Here is a 19,309-nt window from a genome sequence, read left to right as displayed (position 1 = left end):
GTGTGTGTGTGTGTGTGTGTGTGTGTGATATTTGACTGTGGAAACCTGGTGCCTAAATTAATGATGCTTTCCCTCGGAGAGAACTTTCATTTCCTTCTGCTGACATGGGACCATCCCATGGCCATGGTCTTATCTCCTGCTGGTACTGACACAATTAATCCCTCCACCCCACAGAGAACCCTACCATTCCCATAAGCTTAGTACTATTTTTGGCCACTGAGCGTCTTCTAGAGTGTGTTGCAAGCCCCCAAATCCATAAGATTTATGTTTTAGCAGAATTTAGTTCTTTCATAGTAAGCTTCCAACAGTATCTAGTCAGGAACATACTGTTCAAATATTTATGATACTTGTGTAGAAGGAAGTACCATAACTTGTCTGTTCCAATTACACCTGCTTATTTTTTATCAAATATATGTAATAATGGAATTCATTTTTTTAAAAAATCAAGAATTTCCATATAACCAAAGAACAGAGAATAAAGAATCATGGGATTTTAATGAATTGCTTGTTCACACTTAGCGATATTTTTTTCCAAATTGTATTACAAAAATGTGTATCAATCAAGTGTATATCAATTTAATATAATCAATATAAATATTCTTCATATTATTGAGTTTCTCTGTGGAAAGCCTTTGTGTGTGTTTGTTAGAGGGGAGTTGGAAGCCAAAGAACAGCTTCTTATTCTAGTTTTGATGTTCTTTTGTCTAGTCATATAATTTGCATAGAAAGAGATCATCAGCCTCTCGTTGGTATCACATGAGCTTGAATTAACAATATATAATTTATACATTAGCATATTAAAATATATTAGTTTACATTGGAAGATTCCAGTTACTTAAATTATGGAATTTTCTAGTCAATTGCCTCTCTTCTACTTCTTATATTCAAGGTATTTCAAAATGAAGTTATTAACAGTAGAACTGTTTTGACAGAGATGGGTACCTAAGCCAAGTTTGACCAATATAATTTCTTAGCATAAGAATATATAATTAGGACAAGCTTCATATGGATTGCTCATGGAATGAAGAGACAGGTCATGAGAGTTATGGTGGCTAGCTTCTATGGACCATGAAGATAAGGGAACAGAAAAGACTAGTCTATAGAGAAGACAGACTAAAGCAGCAGAAGAGAAAGATAAGAAATGAAAGGTGGAAATAAAGATTCTCAGTGCCTTCTTATTGCATGGTTCCAATGTCTTTTTTAGGACCTCCTATCCTTGTGTTCCATGAGATGCTACTATGCCCTTAAAATATATGTATTTTTTACTGTTTTGCCTTTTCTTTCTTGAATTTATTCTGTTATTTGCAACCAAAGAGCTAAACTAATTTTAATATAAGCTTTGGTAAAAGCACAAAAAAGAAAATTTCTCTATTAGCAAGATTGTTATGTTTACCAGATCCACTATGTGGCTCTGGTTAAGTTACTTCACCTGTCTTGTGTAAAATGCAAGCATGATATTCCGACCTCTTGTGACAATTAAGTGAATTAGTACATAAACAATGCTTACAACAGTGCCTTCTCATGGTAAGAATTACGTGAATAATCTTGATTATTAATTAATCACGTGATTAATAATAATTATTATTATAATTATTAATAATATTAATTATAATATATAATTATATATTATATATATAATTATATTATATATATAATATATTATATATTATATATAATAGATATATGATATAATATATAATATATAATTATTAATTAATAATATTATAATTATTAATAATTAATTATGTGAATAATTACAAGAATAATCTTGCTTGTATTATCCCCATTCTGTAAGAATTTTAAATTTGTCGATTCCATGCCACATGCCACATTTTAATGCAGCAGGAAGCAATATACTAATCCATTATGAAGTTGGTTAGCGGTGCTTCTTTAAGGGAGAGGAGGCAGATAAATGAGAAAAATTAAAATAATTACTCATAAGCCAGTGCTTTATTTGATAGATGAAAAATATATTTTTAAAAAGTTTAAAAGTAAACCTTTTTAAAACATGTTTGCCACATTTTAGGTTGCTGTTTCTAATACGTACCACATTGTCATTTTGGAAATAAACCAGATAGTCTCAATAGTTACAATAATGAAAAGTGACAATCCTTAAATATGTCACGTTTTCTCTCCGTGGTTTCACGTTCAACACAACCTGCTGCTTTAATATAAAAAGACACTTGAAATGAAAATATCTCACTATTAATGAAACATGTAGTCAAGGTCACAGTAATTTCTTGTCTGTGAAGTACTTGTCTGTGAAGCAGTGAAGTACTTCTTTTAGATTCTTAGCCTTCTCTTGAAGAAATGATGTGCTCAAGCTTTAAATAAACTAAACTGGTCTCTCTCATGTCAGAACATAGGCCAGGTGGCCAGAAAGATAACATGACAACTTTAGGAAGGAATTTCCTACTGCTTCACACCTTATGAACTAATTCTTTCATTCCTCTTCAAATGCTGGCAAGCAAAGCAAGAATGTTCTTGTGAGAGGATGGAAGGAAGAAAAAGCACATTACAATTCAGTAGGGCAAATTCATAAGTGAATATAGCCATATATTTCTAAAACTAAACCCAAATGTTGCCTCTTTTTTTCCTGTCTTCAAAAGGCTAAATTATACATATAATTTAAATATGTAAATCTATATCTATCTATATATCTATCTATACATATACAGCATTTTGAACAATGGATCTAGGGACCCTATCTCTAAGTTGTCAAGCAGAAAATGGAAAACTGTATGATGTTTATCACAATTTGAGTAAAATTTAAAATTATTGTGAAAACTATCAAAGTATATAAAATAGATTCATGTGATATGTTAAGCTAACATTTTTTTTTCCTGGAAAGGAATTGGCTTGGGGTTTTATAAATTGGCCTCAACAGCTGTATGCAGTCCTGTCGGTAGACTGGTTGTCACACTCGTAACATTTCTGTAATGGAGGCTCAGGAAATATTCTTCCTCGGCCAAATACACCGTCTAAAAATTAAGTGTTCTCTATGGTCATAGGTGCTCGATTTGTACCCAGTCTGCTTGGACTATGAGACAGCTAGGAGGGTAACCCTCAGAAGATGGGCACCGTGTTGGTTTTCTACTGCTGTCGTAACAAATACTACAAAGAGTGACTTAAAACAAGACACATTTAGTGTCTGACAGCTCTGTAGATCAGAAGTCTGACAGGTTTCCCCTGGCAACATCAAGGGCTTGACAGGACTGAGTTCTTTTCTACAAGGCCTTAGGGGAGAATTTGTTCCCTTTTCTCTTCCAGCTTCTTGAGGTTCCCCTCACACCTTGGATCAAGACCACCTTTTCCAAATTCAAAAAGGCAGATTGAAGCCTCACATTGCATCCTTCTAACTTCCCTTTCTGCATTTCTCTTCTACTTTTTAGTGATAACATTAGGCCCATCCCGATAATCTAGAATAACCTCCTTATGGTAAGGTCCACTGCTCAGCAAATTTATTTCCACCTGCAACTTTAATTACCTTTTGCCATGTGACACAATATATGCACAGGTTCCTGGGATTAGGACGTGGGTACCCTAGGGGTGAGGAAATGCATTAGTCTGCCTCCTATAGGGGCAGTATGTACTTTCTCTGCTGTATTGCTCAATCAATGCCAATTTTCATAAAAGACATCATCAATTTAATAACCTGATGCCTGCAATTGATAAAAATTTACAATTTTGGTTATAAAATAGAACCATTATTTGACATTCATGTAAGAGACCAGTTACTGTCAATAAGAAGACAGAATAATCATTGGAAAAACTATCTGTTTCACTTCAAAGTGAAATGAGGAACAAACTGTGGATGCAATTTACTCTATTGAAAATCAAAATAATGAGTGTCATATGGAGTATTCACTATTCCTTTGATGAACTCAGTTTGGCACTTTTACAAACAACAGAGCAAACTGGGAATATGACCACATGATAAAACCAAGCAGGGTAGTTAAGACACACAGATACAGTAACTTTAAGGGGAAATAAGAACACTAAATACAATGTCGAATAGAGCAAACGAAACAAATCAATTACTAATTTTATATTAAAAATCAACATCATCTTCTTTAAAGACCTTGACAAAATAAATAAATTAAGCATAGCATGCATGAAACACAACCCTTCATTTTTAGAGTTTCCATTTTTGAGAAGAATTATTTCAACTTATGTATGATTTCCCTAGAAATAACCAAAAAAATGAACATTTGTAGTATCTTGCATAACTGCACTTCAGGTCCTCCTGACATATATAGTAAAGCTAATTCTAAGCATTTATTATGTGTAAGAAACAAAGATTTTACATACTTTTAATTCATGCAGCCTTCAAAGAATTAACACACAAGAAGTCAGTATTATCCCCATTTCAGAGACTTAGAAACTGAAGCACAGAGAGATTAAATGACTTGTTTAGAAATATCTAGGCAGTAAGAGGTAGAGCTGACATTTCTAAACCATTCATCGTGGCTCCACAACCAGAACTATTAAGTGGTGCCCTCCTGCCTTCTGACTTGGGTTACATACAAATATTTTCTCTCTTAAACATAAGATGGCTAACACTTTGAATTGTTGAGTTTTGAGCAGTTATCTTATATATATTTTTATATATATGTAAAATATATATATATAGTGGGGGGATTCATTTCACATAGTATTAGATGATTTAAATCTTTGAAAGATTGTTATTATGATCTTCCCAGGGAGAATTAATTATACATTATATGATATTCATATAATGTATAATATATAACACATGTGTGTTAGTCATCCATTTACTATGTTTTCAACCTCAAAATACAGACTTCATGCCTTCCAAATGTATAGCACTCTGTAAAAATTAAATGATAAACAGAAACCTCAATTAAATAGAGTCAGGAGACCAGAAGGGGGCTGCTCTCACACCCTGAGACAATCGCAGAGCCCAAGAAGAAAGACTCCCCTTCTTTCCTGGCGAGAACTCAGCCAATCAAAAGCCATGGAGTCTTTGTTCACTCTAGCCCTCCAACTTCCTTTTCCTCTCTTTAAGTGATCTCCTTCCATTGCCATGCAGGCACTTGCATATGGCTTGCTGATACTTGAGATTCTCTGCTAATACTGAATAAACTTATCTTTGCTGGACAAACATCTGGCAGTCTCTTTGTTTCAGATCAACATTTTGCTGGTCCATACAGGGACCGGTGAAGACCCACAAATGCTCCAGGGCTGGTGAGCAAATAGGTGTGATACCTGCAATTGAACCCACTGTTGCGCACTGCTTTTCTCTCTGACCCTGGTGTCTGAACGCACATCTCTTTCTCCTGAATCCAGGCTCACACGCTCTTTGCATTTGAAGCTTTCCAGGCTTTATTCGGGATCTATTTTAAGGTTCTGTCTTTCTGGTTAAGGCCTTCTTCTGTATATAGGTACTTGTTTGGTACTTTAGTTGTGACTCTGACATCAGACTGTTTCAACCAAAGCTGGCTGAAAATACCTTTGGCCCATTCCTTTAAGAAAAGGGGCTGCTTCACTTAAATTGTACCAGCTGTCCAGCCTTCAGCCCATTCCTATGAAATAGGGGTCATTCTATGGAAATTGGCTGAAAAGTCTTTGGCATGGCTCTTCTTGGACTAAGCTATTTCCTTAGAATTGGCTGGATTAGCTTGAAGGCTGACTGAATTGCACTATTTGAGCTGTAAATTATTAAGCTGTTGGAAAACTGTTCTTCTACTCTAGAGAAAAACCTCTCAGAAATGGGATTCCAATTATCGAAATATTTTGAGGGTGCCCTCAGCTACAAGGATTCTGGCTGATTTTATGTTTAAAAACGATGATCCTTCCTCATATGCCTTTGTAAATAAATGGGCCAACTTGACCAAAAACAATTCAGAATATCAATGGTCATTACGGGGAACTTTTGAAATCCCCAAACCTAATAACCGTAAAACCTAACTGGATTACAATAGCTTAAAATTTTCAGAACTTATGGGAATGTTTATTGCGATTGGTGTTTTTGAGGCTTCCAGACATTATCAGAAGCCTAAAATTGCCTCTCTGCAAAACAAGAATTTAAGGTTAACTGAGGCAAACAAATGATTAAAGAAAGATAAAAAGGCCCCCAAATCTCAAGGCTTTTCCTCCCTGGCTTCCTTGTCTTAGGCTCAGCCTCTGCCACCATCTTGTCTCTCTCCTTTGGCTCCTGGTGGCCAGAATCCATCACTGATACCATCTTCCTCCTTCCCTTCTATGCTGCCTATGCCTTCTCTATACCCTCAAATCCCCCTTTTCCTTTTCTCAAAAACTCTCTCTACTTTCTTTTCCTCTGAACTTTTACATACATGTCCCTTTAAAATTAAGACTTCTGAGGATCCAGCAGCTTAACCCTTTAATTTCTTATATTCCCTGGACTGAAGCTGAACTAACAGCCACAGTCAAAGATTTTCCCAAAGTAACCAAAGATCCTCACATATTTGCTGAGGAATTTAATACAGTCATACAAACTTATCAACCTGGTTTCCCTGACTTATATAAGCCAGTTCATATGCTTGTAAGTGAAGGCCAGGCCCAGCATTGGATGAAAATCATTAATTGGGAAAACCCTGAAAGGTCTCTAAGAATAACAACTGGGAGAGCAGCCCACTGATATATGATATGATCAGGCTTGGGCAATTGCTAGGTGACTTCACTGAGCAATTCCTAGGGATCTTCCAAAGCCTGTTGATTGGATCAGAATTCAGGTTGTACACAAAACATCTAATGAACCTGTTCATGACCACTGTAATCAATTTCAGATCGCTTTTAAAGAAAATTTTGGTCTTCCTTCAAATGTTGATTTTTACCCAGGTAGCTTTAAATCTGTATTTATTAATGGGGTGAACCAGGATCTTTGCCTTACAGTAAAAAGGACCAGGATGGAATGGGGAACTATGTCCACTCCAAATTTAGTTAATCTGGCCAACCAACTCTCTCACACTCTAGCTGTCACCTCAAAAAAAGACCACCAAAGTTCTTAATCTTCAAGTCCAGTAATTGAGGGCTTCCTAATGAAACCAAAACCCTGCTACTCGGTGCTATTAGTGCAAAGAGCAAGGACCTTGGAAAAGAGATTGTTTGCAAATGTACACACTTTAGGCGCCTTCACCTCACTCAGCCAGCCTTTCCAACCTCCCAGTTCTCAATGAAGGGACTCCAAGCAACCATAGGGGTCTTCCCAGTCCTTGCTTTTAATTACCTTGGAGAAACATTTCTCCAGATTGTGAATGAATCTCGTCCACCCCAAACTGACACTGAAGCCACGTTCTAGAAGTTGAACCCCACTACTGTAAAACAGTCCCTGCCCTGAAGCAGTAAAATAGTTCAAATAGTAGGGACCTCTATCCAGGGTCTCCACAGGCTGAAATCAAGGCTTTGGCAGGGACTGCAATCCCATTTTAGACGTGAAGTCCTTCTCCGAACTCATCGGTTACCGGCAAAATTAATTCCCTTATAACTTTAAAGGATGGAGACCCTCAGCATTAAGAGGCCACTCATTGTTCTCTATCCCATGGCCTTCACAGCATGGCAGTTGGTGTCCTCAAAGCTAACACCGGAGCATCTTTCTGATGCTTCACTTTCCTTTAAATGGTCTGCCTCACTAAATCAGGTCCACTGAAGAAAATCTCCCTATTGATCAAGTCAAAGTGAACTGATTGGTGATCTAAACACAGGGATAGCATCCCATCATATGCACAGGTTCATTACACTCAAGAGGAGGGAATTCCATAGGGCACATATATCAGGGGGCAGAACACTTGAAGTGTCTTAGAATTCTGTCTACCAGAGATCGTTTTCCCAATTTTAATACAAACATAATAAACTTCCTTTCTTCCAGGTGATCAGATTAGAAAGGGCTTTAACTTTTAAAAATTAGCAATTTAATGGATGTTGTTTTAACATACAGATACATGCTTTTTATGTACTTTTTAAATGTAAAATGCTACATTCTGTCTATTTGAAGATAGTCTTTTAGCTATGCTGATGTTTTCCACACTTCAAATTCTCCATTCCTCTTCTTTGCCAAACCGCTGTTTGAAAACTTAAATATGAAAAATTACATACTTGCATTTATTTTAAAATTATTTGTGGTAAATATATTAATGTTGTACTTTTATATTATCTTAATATATTTTAATATACTTTGTTGAAAGATTGAGACTTCATTTTATTTAAAAGCAAATAAACTCATCTATGTTAATGAAAAACAGACATAACAGCTTAAGTATGATATAAAACTTCTAAGAATTTAAAGGACTGAAAGCACCTAACTGAATCAAGCATGTTCATGGTTTATAGAAGGTAGCTAAACTACCATGGGTGCCTCAAAATAGGTGAAAAATCTAATCACCCTTTGGGAGTCTCTGGAAGTGAGAAACTTAAGGTCAGGCTAGCATGAATAATAATAAAAGGAAAATATTATCATCTTTACACTTTTGTTTTCTAGCCCTCAAAAATATTTTCCCATGGTGAGTAAATTATTTCTCCAACTTTTAATCTTATACTCACTTTTCTAGATGCAAGTGGCAGATTCTATACTGCAAGAAATATTTTCCAGCTTCATTGCAGGAACCAAAATATTAGCTGAAATGTGGAATTACCTCCTCCATTGGGACTGGGAGGCCAATCAGGGCAAAGCCTTATGTATTATAGCATCTCCTGTGATAGTTTTTAGAATTTGGTGAAAACCTTATGTATTATAGCATATCTCCTGTGATAGTTTTTAGAATTTGGTATATCTCATAACGAATTTCACCTGGTGGCAATCTACTGAGATAACATATGGCCACAGCAGATGCTTAGCTACAGCGTGACCTGCAACTGAAAGTTCATTGTAAGGATAAGCAACGTTAGCACTCCTCTATATAGTAGGTAATTTGACTAAAAATATATCTACTTATTATTCATAGATGATAATTATGGACTTTTTGAATATGCATGACCACCTGGGGGGGGATAGGAAGGATGGGAGGGAGACGCAAGAGGGAGGAGATATGGGGATATATGTATATGTATAGCTGATTCACTTTGTTATAAAGCAGAAACTAACACACCATTGTAAAGCAATTATACTCCAATAAAAATGTTAATAATAAAAAGAAATAAAGAAAAAGAAATAGTGAGGGCTTCCCTGGTGGCGCAGTGGTTGAGAGTCCACCTGCCGATGCAGGGGACACAGGTTCATGCCCCGGTCTGGGAAGATCCCACATGCCGCGTAGGGGCTGGGCCCGTGAGCCATGGCCGCTGAGCCTGCGCGTCCGGAGCCTGTGCTCCGCAACGGGAGAGGCCACAACAGTGAGAGGCCCGCATATTGCCAAAAAAAAAAAAAAAGAAATAGTGAAAAAATAAAAAAAGCAAAGCTTAAATGATTTATATTGTTCACATAAGGTAATTGCGTCCATTAAACAAAATTAATTCTCACATTTAATTATCTGTTTATAAACTAGTTCTTTAATATTCAGAATATCATTTCTCAAGAAACAATGTAATAAATAGTGCTTATATTCTCAAGCTAGCACGTTCTCTTCAGTCAGTTGATACTTTAAAACAATGCAAGTTAATGATAATATAGTTAAATACGTAATTATTATTCTAGCATAGTTTATTGCTATAAAATAAAACAAACTACTAGTAAAAGTACTTAGTATAGTCAAGTTAATTAGATTATTATAAGAACTTTTGGTTACTCCCTTGGCTTCTAAATATAAATGATACTAAGTTTTATTAAATACTATTTCACTTCAAGTCATACACTTTGCATTCCTTGTAACATATATCCAGCACTGTTCATAATTCACATGCTTCAGCTTTGATTAGAATATGCTCCTATCTCACCAGTAAAATACAAAGACAGTCTGATTTATTGCCCTTAGCACAGCCCTATTACATAATATGTATTCTTTTAGATTATCGATTGTCACAGGTTCTTGAAGTCACTAACCCTCTGAGCCATATGAATTCCCTTATTATGGGTTATTTCCTGGATGTTTAAAATTTTGTGTACGTGATCTTTGCAGCTGTTTTTGTTGTTGTTGCTGTTGTTTTTACTTGTTTTCTCCCTGTAGGAGGATTCTTCCATTTCAGTTACCTACTGTTGAGTAACCAGTCATGTTACTCATGAACTATTGGTTTAAGACAACAAATTATTATTTCTCATGGTCTTGTGGTTTGACAACTCTCAAGCAGATGGCTCTTGCCTGGCATTACTCATGTCATGTGGTTGTGACACTGATATACTGTTATTAATTAGAATACATAGTTTATTCCAAATTCCTTAGATTTTACCTAATGCCTTTTTTTCTGTTCCAGGATCCCATCCAAGATACGACATTACATTTGATTGTGATTTTTTCCTGAGGCTCCTTTCATCTGTAACAATTTCTCAGATTGTCCTTATTTTTGCTGATCTGGACAGTTTTCAGGAGGACTGTTCAGGTACAATATTGGGATTTCGCTGATATTTTTCTCATGATTACAGTAGGGCTATGTGTTTGGAGAGGAAGACCACAAAGGTAAGGTGCCATTTTCATCACATTATAATAAGGGTACATATTATCAACATGAATTAACACAATTTCTGTTGACCTTGATCTCATGGCTGAGGTAGCATTTGCCAAGTTTCTCACACTCTGAAATTCCTCTTTTTTCCTCACTTCCTATACTGTACTCTTCAGAAGAAGGTTACTATGGCAGTCCACACTTAAGAAGTGGGGATTTATGCACAACTTCCTCGAAGGCAGAATATGGCTATACATAAATTATTTGAATTGTTTTACACATGAGACTTTTTTATTCTCCCCGTTTATTTAGATATTTAAGTCATTTACTCATAGCAGTACGGACTCATAAATATTTTTATTCGGGGCCATTATGCAATTTTACTTTATGCTCAAAATGCTGGGAGTTCTTTCAGTTGCACCAACTATGCATCTTTGCCATATTCCCATAAATATGTGTGGTGGATATTCCATGATCATTTTTTATAGTTTGTATATTATGGGCACCATTTCTCCAAGGAGCCCTGGCTCCTTTTACTGGAGAATGGTATTAGAAACCAAGATCTGAGTGCTGGGGATGCTTGTTGCTACTGGAGTCTTTGCTTCAAGGCTCTTTCAGCTGAAAGAGAATGGAAATACGTGCCTGTTTACTATTATGTATTTTCACCTATCTATATATATTTCTATATGTAACCATCTGCATCTATATTAAACTATGCACAAACTCATTCTGATGTTTCCATCTAGAATTCATTACCCCAGGGCTCATTTTAGCCTCCTTCTCATGCTTATCTGTAAATTTCCATTCCAAGAGTGAAAACCTTAGCTCCCACCAAATGCCATTAATTGACACAATGTTTTCAGTCCTGTGTACATGAATAGAGTATCAATATTGTTAACCTGTACACTTAATGGAAGAAATTTCATCAGTTAGTGTACAGTGCCTATGTCCAGTTTATTTGCCTTTGGACTAACAGACTCTAGTCCTTTCCAAAGTTACTGAGGTCAGCACTATTTTTGTCACCCCAGTCAATAAGGTTGTTGCATATATTTGTAATACAGTGAGATTTATTCTGCTTCTTTGCATATCTAGTAATTTTTTGTTGTATGCTGGGCATTATAAATGCTATAATGTTGAGAATAAATTTTGTCTTAAGTTTCTTTTTTGGGGGGTCAGGTAGTTAATTTAATAATGGGTCAGCTCTATCTTTAGGATATTTATTTTTAGCTTGTTTAGGGTAGGTCTATAAAATCTCTCATGAGAATCACCTTAATCCTGAGGCATGGCCTTACAGGGGTTTAACTGAATGCCTGTGGTGTTTAAATATGTCTCCTGACTGCTTGTTTGGAATTTTTACATATCCCAGTATACTGTGCAGTTTCCACTGCTCCAAGGTAATTTTTTTCTGTCAGTCTACGGAGACTCACACTGTATCTTCACCATATATTTATTATATGATCAAAAACTTAGAGACTCCTGTATGAATTTGTGAACCTTCTTCTCTGTTCAACACCCTGTCACACAAATTTCAGCAAACCTTGCTGCCATGAAGTCTAATCTCTCTACCTTACTAACTTTTCAAGGGTTCCACAATCAACCTCAGCGCTACTTCCCAGCACTGCAATTTGGAAAGGGCCTCCAGGCAAAGTGTAGGATTATCATACTGACTTCCCTTTTCTTAGATATCATAGAATAATGCTGCTTATGTCCAACATCTGAAAAACAATTCTTTGTGGTTTTTTTTTTTTTTTTTTTCCAGGAGAGCTAGTCTAGTAATCTGGTGGCAATTACTCCATTATAGCTAGAAGCAGAAATCCCATAGTGACAGTTTGAGACAATTATTTTGATTTCTATTCGAGAAAACTGAGTTTTAGAAAATTTAAGTATCTTGCCCAAGGTTGTAAGTCATCACTGGAGGAGAGTTACACACCCCAGTGGGTCTACTGCCCAAGCTAGCCATTATAAGAATTTACTCCTGCTTCAACTAAATGTGCTTACATCAGCTTCTTAGAATCTTATGATAAAGCACTGTGGACAAAAGTTATGCCCTTTAAAACACTTTACTGTAACCCAGTGAATTGGATATGAAGGACCAGTTAGATATGATACCATAGTGACATAACATATTGTTTGAGGTTAATATGCCTATAAAATTTTAGATGTGTGTTTACAATGAAAATAAATATTTATAGTAAGTGTATACTTAATTCAATCACTCCTGATTTCAGTATTATATCTACATGCATAATGTTATAAGCACAATTAAATAAACAGAGGAAAGAGGAACAAAATATATACTACTATAGTCTCAAGTATATCAGATTAATCCTGTTAGAGTATGAATTGCATCCATTGCCATTATTTTAGAAATCATTAAATCTTTTAGATGGGGAAGGAAATGAAAAATGAAATAGGACATAGCAAGCATTCTGAGGTTGAACAATGATATATACCATCACATTAGATGCATATTAAAGTAGATTGCTAGACAGAGAAACTGACAAATAACAGTCAGACAGATAAATGGAATATGTGTAACAGGCATGTCAACTCCAGTTCTAGATGGAGAGATAAATGAAGTAGACCAAGCACCTGAATACAGATATTCCCTTAAGTATGGTCCTACAGATACAGACCTTGATCCTGCCATAAGCATCACTGCCATCTACATTACGTATACATATACTGAAATATTCTGAAAGAAGTTAAAATCTTTAAAGAAAGTCAATTCATTTAATTTATTTATTGTCTTATGTCTGCTCCATGAGGAAGAGGTATAAAGGAAATAGGATAGACTTCAGGCATGAAGGAAGCTGTACCTAAGTGGATAAGAGCAAAATTTCTTCCTCACTTTGAATCTGGGGACTACATCTTTTTGGCTGTGGAAATTTCAACCGGCTCTTAATACCTCAAAGTCGCTCATTGAAAAATAGGTGTTTAATCAAAGCTATAATGAGGTGTCACCTCACACCAGTCAGAATGGCCATCATCAAAAAATCTACAAACAATAAATGCTGGGGAGGGTGTGGAGAAAAGGGAACCCTCTTGCACTGTTGGTGGGAATGTAAATTGATACAGCCACTAGGGAGAACAGTATGGAGATTCCTTAAAAAACTAAAAGTAGAATTACCATATGACCCAGCAATCCCACTACTGGGCATATACCCTGAGAAAACCATAATTCAAAAAGATTCATGTACCAAAATGTTCATTGCAGCTCTATTTACAATAGCCAGGACATGGAAGCAACCTAAGTGTCCATCGACAGATGAATGGATAAAGAAGATGTGGCACATATATATAATGGAATATTACTCAGCCATAAAAAAAACGAAATTGAACTATTTGTAGTGAGGTGGATGGATGTAGAGTCTGTCATACAGAGTGAAATAAGTCAGAAAGAGAAAAACAAATACCATATGCTAACACATATATATGGAATCTAAAATAATATATACGGTTCTGATGAAACTAGAGGCAGGACAGGAATAAAGACACAGAGGTAGAGAATGGACTTGAGGACAAGGGGAGGGGGAAGGGTAAGCTGAGACGAAATGAGAGACTAGCACTGACATATATACACTACCAAATGTAAAACAGATAGCTAGTGGGAAGCGGCTGCATAGCACAGGGAGATCAGCTCGGTGCTTTGTGACCTCCTAGAGGGGTGGGATAGGGAGGGTGGGAGGGAGACACAAGAGAGAGGGTATATGGCGATATACATATACATATAGCTGATGCACTTTGTTATACAGCACAAACTAACACAACATTGTAAAGGAATTATACTCCAATAAAGATGTTAAAAAAATAAATAAAAATAGGTGTTTAATAGATGCTATAAAATAAAACTTATTTTTATATAACACCTAAGATTATATAATATACCATGTAAAAAACACTTAGTATAGGAAACACAGTAACCACTTATTAAAGGCATATCTTAGCATTTCTTATGAACATACATCATCTATGAACAAATTATTTTTTTCAAAGTTGATTCCAGTATATATCAGAATTTCCATGTTAAACCCCTATACTCCAGGAGATGACTACCCACAAGACTACAGACATTTCTGGACCTTATCTATATGAGGCAATATTTATTATTACACCTGTCTTAGTTTTAATGATGATATATGCAATCCACCTTCGGGTAAGCTATATAGTGTTAAATATTACCATTTAGAACACAGTATTTGAAAATATTTGAAAAGCAACTTACTTAGATGTAATTCTGATACTAGTTACCCATCTTTTCAAGAAGGAAAATATTCTATCTTTCCTAAGATTGAATTAAAAATGACAAGAACACTCAGCCTCCAAAATGTTACTGATGCTGAAAATACCTTCTATTAACACCACATTCTCTAAACCTAGTGAAATTTGGAGAGGAGAATGAAGGAGGATATTCCCCATGTTTCCAAGTTCAAGAGGAGGGATAACATTTATTTCCTGGACTTGAATACAAGAATAGAAAAAAATAAGAAACATACCTTTCATGAATGGATTTGTCAAGGCCCCCTGTGTTTAAAATTGTAATGACCTAAAATGATAGAGCAAGTGGAGTGTACAGCTGTGGGAGCTGAGAAACAACCATGTTTGTCTGTAAAGCAAATAGCAGTGTGATAGAAAAGAAGCAAGATGCCTGATGTGATCAAAATACCAGTGTCACAGTTTCAAAAAGAGAATCTCATTTCCAGCAAAATAGAAAGCACAACTACAGACTAAGTGCAGACATTAAATTTTTATAAAGGCCAGCCTAGTCCAGTATACACATGCTATAAACACTCAATAAAATCATGTTCAGTTTGACTGACTTGGACATGAAGAATGAATGTACAGTACTATATAAAATCAAAAGATTTAAAAAGATTAAAATTGAAATGACCCTCCTATAGAAAGAAAATATTCCTTTTGGGCTATTTTTTATTTCTCTTACCTAACATTTAGATGTTTACATGTTTCAAAATATTTTAATTCACACATACATACACACACACATATACACAAACTTTAAAAACTCTGATTACTTACAAAATTCCTGTGAAGTACAAAGAAAAACAAGGACTATTAATTTCTATTTTATATAATACAAAACTGAAATCCAAAGAGATAAAGGTTTGGCCAATTTTCATAAAACAGTAATCAATAAAGCATGAGTGAAAACCAGCCCCCAAAATCTTGAGTTTTTGTTTTGTTTTGTTTTCCCATCACCACAGAATAGGGAGATGTTTATAAAGAATTCGCTGCCAAGTATATGAAGACAGACCCTTTTATATCCCATTATTTCATGGTCACAACACTATGTGGTTGTCAGAAAAGATAAATTTCTCCAATGAGAGACTTTACGTAAGCTGTTAGAATTTCCACAGTAACTACAAAGTCAGGTCAATAATGTCCACTGGTGAATTTAGTACAAGAGATCAGTCTTCTCAGTGATCTTAGGAGGTTTGATGGAAAAAGATCCTGGGGGGAGGCGATAGCTTGCATAGCTTAGTGCCCTTAACTCCACACTTGGCTTTATCTTACCCTCATAACTCAACTATCCTGAACTAACACAGAGATTCCTACATCATGATCTTGACTCTGCAGTTCTCATGTTTTAGCCTACTCTTAGTTTTATATTTTGTAGTAATTTTAAAGAATCTTATAGAAAGGTTATAAAATGAAGAAAACAATATGAGTATAATCATTGCTTTTTATTAAATTTTTCTTTCCTTTGGTGTAAAGTATCTCTCATTATCTACTCTGTATCTTCTCAGGTTATGCAGTATACATGTGGAGGGCATGGCTACTGAAGAGAAACTTTCCAGGTGACAAAGCCAGTTATTTTCAGGATTTATAAACTTGTAGTATATTTAAAAGTATAATTTTAGTGAAAATTCACATAATGTAATTGAGCATATGTAAGTCCCTTTAGATATCTATTCAAGCTCTTTTCATGAAGGTAATTGCTTTTTGGCAGAATGTTGGCTTTTTAACATTCTTCGCATTCAGTGTGGAGCAGAAAACAGAAGGAACCAAGAGAAGAACCTGGAACATTTTTCAAGTGGCCTAAACATAAAGTTCTGAGAATCTCTGATATTTTCTTGACTTTTACAATGACTTCACATAAAAAGTCAGTAAATATACATTCAAGTTGCTAATACCAATTCAGAATCTGTTTTTTCCACCCTAAAGTTGAATTATTTAGGGGATTGAATAAAGCATGCAATTTCCACATGCAAATGCACGAGAAGGAAGGGGAGCGTTCAATACATGCACAACTGTCATTGCAAAATCTCAAAACTTGCCTATGCAAGTTGTAAGGATGGCATGTTTCCTTTCTCTGTGGATTTTGGCAGGCAGATAAAATAAAGGACCACTAAATAACTGTACGCACAAAGGAGATAGGCATTTCAGAGAAGAAAAGCATATTTAGAACGGAGAACAAGTTAGAAAACACAGATATATTGGAGCACACAGCTGACTGGAGTCAGCTGTATTTCTATGGAAACTTTATTTCTTTAATTTGGATAAGTTCCAAAAAGTGGAACCATTTTTTACAGTCCTTCTATGGCACAGAGTAAATAGATACAGTTTACCTAAGCACACTGAGCAGATGAAAAATTCCACAGGCTTATAAAACCAAAGTGGTCTCTTCTTCAAATAGTCAGCCTCTGGTGATGGCGAATGTGTTTGTTTTCTGAGAATTGCAGGTTAAATGAATCAGACAGTTAATGGAATCTAATTTCTTCAGAGGCAGATACTTCTAGAGAGAACCTCAACCAAGATGAAAAACTTCCACCTCCAGAAGCCATTAAAATGGTTTAAACCAAATTATAATCCATCAAACTTTGTAAAAGTAGTTTTGTATAAAATCAGAAAATATTAAGCCATTCACTAAGTTAGGCTGTATCCTTGAGGAAAAATTTCTTTACCTGACTAATGTCGAGATTTGACACCGATTCCACAATGAGCTGGCGAATCAATATCATATTAACTACACTTATAAATAAGTGATCGTTTATTTACAAAGAATACTGATAGCCTGTGTAATTAATCCTTACTATCATAATGGTACAGCTATACTAATTATAGTATAACAGTGAATAAAGATGATAAGGTCTCATATAATGTCACAGCTATAACATTGGCATTAACAGCCTAGAGTTCTCTAGTCAATATATTGAAATCTTACTTCACCTTTCTGTCTAGTATAGGTTAAGAATTCAATGACCTTTAGGAGCTTTCCAATATTGTAATCTCTCTAAATAAGTATTCTCAAAAAATATTGTTCATACAGATTACCAAGACTTCTCAGGTGGCTTAAGATTTGCCAGTGCCTTAGTAAGAGTAAAGACCTACTTCCTTCTTATTTAAATAAGACTATTTCAGAAGTAGAATATACTTTCAGAAGCTGTTTATTAAAAGGTAACAATATAAAACAACTAACTAACTAACTGAAATGTCTAAATATTCAGTTTCACAACCAATATAGGAAAGCCTCATGCTGGCCTTGCCAGACTAGATCTGCTTTAAGTCCTCTGTTGCCCACGTGCAATAGTAAAATCTGACGTGGAGCTTAAGAGGTGAATGTATAACTGAGTTCAGGAATATCTTGCTATCTAAATCAGTTCCAGGATATTTTTTCAAGTATGCAATTTGTGTGAAAAGACAACCCAATGATTTTCAGCATCCCTAACCCTATTCTAAACTTGGAAATAAATATCTCTCATTTCTATTTTTCTATTACAAAGCTTTGGAGGGACAATTAAGTATTAACTATTTGGCTTCTCACATTTGACTTTGAAAAGATTTGATCAAACAATTTAAAAAATGAGCTGAGGATTTAAAAAGAAAGATACACGTCTCTAGGTATGCTGGTTCATGGGAGCTACCCAGGTGTAATCTGAAACTGGTCCCCTATGCAGTGGGCAGAGACACTGAAGAGAGAGGCAGAGCACTCCAGATTGGCAGCTGCTAATTTTAAAAGCAAGGGAATTTACTTATGAGGCCTATATTAGGCAGCTGCAAGATGAATAGATTTCCATACCTGCCCACCGGAATCTTAAAAATTAAGATTACCTGGGTTCAGTCACATACCCAGGAGGCCTTAACCAGGTTCAATCACATACCTAGGCCCAGACAGTCTCAACATCACACTTCCATCTCAAAGCTGTCTCCTTGGAGCAGCTTCTGTGATTGGGGAAGGCAAGCGGAACACACATTCCAGGGACAGGGGAAGGAGTGGGGAGCCTCCAATGGCCCAGTCCAGCTTGCAGGTCAACTGGAAGCTACATTTTTTGATGACCTCTTCTAAGGAGGTATAACTCTCACAGTCTGCAGTCAATGCCTATATCCCCTGAATACTATGCTAAGGTCAAACATAATAACTCTGGGAGCTAAATTGAGATGAAAGACAAAATCTAAATACAGCCGAAGGTATTGCCCCAATAATTTTAGTACAAAAGTACTTTACTGTACAGTGATATGAAAAGAAACAGGGGAAAAATTATATTTAGAAACTATCACTCTGTTCAGGCTGAGACAACAAAATGCCACAGACTAGGTAATTTAAACAACAGGAATTAACTTTCTCGTAGTTCTAGAGGCAAGAAGTCCAAGATCAGGGTGCTAGCATAGTCAGTTTCTGGTGAGAGTATTCTTCCCATCTTGGGGGTGGCTGCCATCTCACTGTGTTCTCACATGAATTCTTTTTTGGGCACTCAGGGAGAGTGAAAGAGAAAGACAGAGAAGAGCAGGGAACACTCTCATATTTCTTCTTTTAAGGACACTAATCTTATCAGATCAGGAA

At 35.7% G+C, this 19,309-nt stretch overlaps 1 pseudogene; it reads right to left on the bottom strand.

Annotated features, from left to right (window-relative positions):
- Positions 1 to 17,489, bottom strand: part of LOC113612661 (60S ribosomal protein L7a pseudogene) — a 24,137-nt pseudogene extending 6,648 nt beyond the window's left edge.
- Between the last annotated feature and the right edge of the window lie 1,820 nt (positions 17,490 to 19,309).

Source organism: Aethalodelphis obliquidens, unplaced genomic scaffold, assembly GCF_003676395.1.
Source record: "Aethalodelphis obliquidens isolate GAN/ISIS:26980383/991018 unplaced genomic scaffold, ASM367639v1 scaffold80, whole genome shotgun sequence".
Lineage (NCBI taxonomy): Eukaryota > Metazoa > Chordata > Mammalia > Artiodactyla > Delphinidae > Aethalodelphis > Aethalodelphis obliquidens.
This window is presented reverse-complemented; position numbering and strand designations above follow the sequence as displayed.